This window comes from Macrotis lagotis, chromosome X (genome assembly GCF_037893015.1).
Source record: "Macrotis lagotis isolate mMagLag1 chromosome X, bilby.v1.9.chrom.fasta, whole genome shotgun sequence".
NCBI lineage: Eukaryota > Metazoa > Chordata > Mammalia > Peramelemorphia > Peramelidae > Macrotis > Macrotis lagotis.
Genome location: NC_133666.1, coordinates 207,357,501 through 207,361,623, shown reverse-complemented (window position 1 = coordinate 207,361,623; position 4,123 = coordinate 207,357,501). Strand labels below are relative to the sequence as shown.

The 4,123-nt window shown below is 38.0% G+C and overlaps 1 pseudogene; it reads left to right on the top strand.

Annotated features, from left to right (window-relative positions):
• Nucleotides 1-2,872: 2,872 nt before the first annotated feature.
• Nucleotides 2,873-3,470, top strand: LOC141502208 (transgelin-2 pseudogene; annotated as a pseudogene).
• Nucleotides 3,471-4,123: the final 653 nt, after the last annotated feature.

The window sequence follows — 4,123 nt, the reverse complement described above, 5'->3', positions numbered from 1 at the left end:
AAAATTATAAAAATAAATGTCAAAATTTGTTTTTAAATGTAACAGGAAAAATAAAATAATAAATAAAGGTAAAGAAAAAGAAAGAACGAATGAAAGAAAGAAAGTAGAAAGACAGAAAGAATGAGAGAAAGAAGGAATGACAAAAGAAAGAGCCATTGATGAACTCCTTATGGTGTGAAGAGACAATTTACTATCATGAAAACAGAAACTATTTAACTGTAGAAAAATCATCTTTCCTGAGAGCACATCTTCAAATGAATTTGTATAATGTGAAATCCTGACCTGGCAGTGACTGTCACTTCTATCTCTTTATAAATCAGTGGAAACTACCTTGTTTTTTGTCCTATTCTTCACTGTTGCTGTCATGGCACAAATTCCTTAATTTAGTTCAAGGATCTAGTCTGGAGGCAGTGGAGTCACCCTCATTAGAAGTGGAATCTTAAGTGAATATTCCACAGCTGGCTTGGAGAAAAATGTGGACTTCAACCAAACTTACAGAACTACAAGACAGGAGCTGAGAAAGAAGAAGAGACTCTCAGGGCTGGAATTGCAGGAAAATAGATCCAATGGTATATCCAATGGTATATCAAGTCATAGTGCATCAGGGGTAGAGTTTGATTTCCATTCACCAGGGGTAGAGTTTGATTTCCATTCACCAGTTCTATCCAAGTCACAATCAATTTCTCTGATGGACTTATGTAAAAGAATCCTATCCATCCTAAAGACAGGGCTGATGACTGAAGTATACCCCCCACACACACTTTATTTTTCTTAAGGTTCTCTTTGTGAGGGGGGCATGTTTACTTTTACAGCATGATTATTGTAGTAATGCTTTTCATAGCTCCACAATTTTAACCATACCAAGTAATTTTCTTTCTCAATGGGGGGTGTAGGGTGGGAGGAAGGGAGAGAATTTGGAACTCAGGGTTATGGAAGTAAGTGTTGGAATTTGTTTTTTCAAATAGCTAGGGGGAATTATTTTAAAAATAAAAAATTAATTAAAAAATAAAATAATTTTAGACATACAAAAATATTTGGGCATTTACTTGCCAAGACAAACTCAGGAGCTACATGAAAACATTTGTAGAATACTGTTCACAGAAATAGCCATAACTAAGCAATTGGAAAAATATAAATTGCTTAGACAGATTAAGCAAACAAAAAAAATGATACTTCTACCTAAATTGTTTTACTTATTCAATGCCATGCCAACAAGACTACCAAAAATTATAGACTTAGGGAAAGAATCATAACAGAATTCAACTGGATAAACAAATGGTCAAGAATATCAGGAGAGTCAATGAAAATATGTGAAGATAGCTGGTCTAGACATACTAGAATTCAAGTTGGATTATAAAGCAGTGATCATCTAAAAATATGTTGTTAATAAATAGAGTAGTATCTAAATGGAATGCACTGGGTAAACAGTAAATGACTGTAATTGTCTAATTTGTGATAAATCCAAAGATTCAAGCTTTTAGGACAAAAAATTCATTATTTGACAAAAATTGCTGAAAAAACTGGAAAAGAATATGGCAGAAACTCAGAACAGACCAACATCTTACACTGTATACCAAGAAAAGGTCAAAATGAGTAGTTGATTTAGGCAAAAAGGGTGATGCCACAATCAGATTAGGAGAGTTTGGAATAGTTTACCTGTCAGATCTTTAGATAAGGAAGACATGAAGACAAAGAAAATGATAAATATTGGAAGAAATGTGGAAAAGTTGGGACACTGATTGTTTCTGGACTTATGAACTGATCTAGTCTTTCTGGAAGGTCACTTGGAATTATGTCTAAAGGTCTATAAAACAGTGCATACCCTTTGATTTAGCAGTTCCACTGAGTCTGCATCTCAACCCCACAACAGTGGGATGGGTAAGAGAGGAATAACTTACTTTCACAAAACTATTTATAGTAGCTGTTTTTGTGGTGATAAACAATTGGAAATTGAGGAAATGTCCATCATTTAGGGAAAGACTGAAGAGATTGTGGGATGTGAATGTAATGGAGTACTAATAAATGATGTGGAAATGGGTTTTTGAAGAATCTGGGAAGACAGTGAACTGAGGCAAAGTGAAGTGAACAGAGCTAGGACAACATAGTAATTGCAACACTGGGAGATGATCAGCCTTGAATGACAGTTATTCTCATTGTTACAATGCTCTAGACAATTCCAAGGATTTATGATGTAAAATGCTAAATATATCCTGAGAAAGAGTTGATGGAGTCTGAATGCAGATCAAAACCTACTATTTACTCTGTATTTTTTCATATTTTTTTCTTTTGTTCTGTTTCTTGCTTTACATGACTAAAATGAAATTAATTGTACATGCATAACATATATCAAATTTCTTACCATCTTATGAAAGGATGTAGGGAGGGAGAAAATGTGAAATTCAAAAAAATTTTTTAATGACTGGTAAAATTTATCTTTACATGTAATTGGAAACAAATACTAAAAACAATGGTAAAGAAATGGCCTGGGAAAATGTACAACTCCTCACCCCCCAAAAAAGAAAATGAAGGTAGAAAGTTACAGGGGTGACAGGTAAGATTGAAATGTAAACTCAGAAGATAATGAGATCTAAGCAACTACAGAGCAAACCTCAAAGAAAAATTAAACTGCTCTCAGGTACTGAAAGAGCTCAAAATATTTTAAAAAGCAAATAAGAATGGCAGAAGAAACTTGGGGAAAAGAAATGAATGTAAATCAAGAAAGCATCAATAGCTACATTAAGGAGGCACCAAAATATTAAAGAAAATAATATATTAAGACTAGGACAGGTTGGTCAAACTCTGCTCACCGCACCCCAACCCGTTCTGCTCTCCATCCTCTTTGTGGTAAAGATGTCTGCATCATTATCTCAGAATGGCCATCAGGGGACCTGTTTACGGACTGAGCCTGGAGGTATAACAGAAAATTGAGAAGCGGTATGATACTGACCTAGAGCAGATTGCCATTTAGTGGATCACCACAGTGCTGCAGGGATTTTGGGCAGCCCCAGTCTGGGTGAGAGAATTACCAAAACTGACTCAAGGACGGTATAGTGCTGTGTGAGCTCATCAATGGGCTACACCCTGAAGGCCAGGGTCTAGTAAAGAAGATCCAGGCTTCAGGGATGGACCTCAAGCAGATGGAGCAGATTTCTCAGTTCCTGCAGGTGGCAGAGCACTATGGCATCAATGCCACTGATATCTTCCAATCTGTGGCTCTCTGTGAAGGAAAGAATATGGCCTGTGTGCAGCGAACACTGATGAACCTTTGTATACTGGAGGTAGCCCGTGGTGATGGGTTCTTCTCTGGCAATCCTAACTGGTTCCCTAAGAAGTCCAAGGAGAATCCCCAAAACTTCACAGATAACCAACTGCAGGAGGGCAAGAATGTCATCAGGCTTCAAATGGACACCAACCATGGGGCATCTCAGGAAGCCATGACTGGTTATGGGATACCATGCCAGATCCTCTGATCACCACTCATCCTCATAATCCCTTGAAAGATTAATATATTTCTAGCAGTGGCATTCCTAAGAAGCCCATGGAACTCTCAAATCCCTTCTGTTCCCTCTTCTTCCTTATTTCTTAGTCATTGGTGACACTGCTTTTCCTGTTGTGACTATAGGTGATGAGCAAGTACCTTTTCATCTTGATATATACATTTGATGAACTTGATGTGTACACTTCTTGTCCCCCAAATCAGCAAAACTGGACCAATCACCGGATCGTCCTCTCTCCTGGACTAAAACTCAGGGGTACCCGACTCCTTCAACATTGCTATTCATTCTCCCACCCTGGCTTATTTTGGAATTGCACCCTTATAGTCATTCTTTAGGCCAGAGTTCAGGGCACTGCTTTGAAAGCAGCTGAACATGGGACTAATTTCTTTTCTATAAGGTTGTTCTTCCTGATCCTCCACTCCAACTTAATTTATAGGGAGGGGCCTGTAGTGGCTACTGTCTTGACCATAAATGGTCTTTAAAAGTCACATATCTGTGTAGGCCTCTCCTTGGCAGGAGCCCCTTTTCCCCTTGGTCCCTCCCTTCTTGGCATTCCCCTCATAACCCAGTAGTCTGAGAAAAGTTTGTGGGGTAGAGGGGATGTGTGGGGAGATGCATTGGTCTTG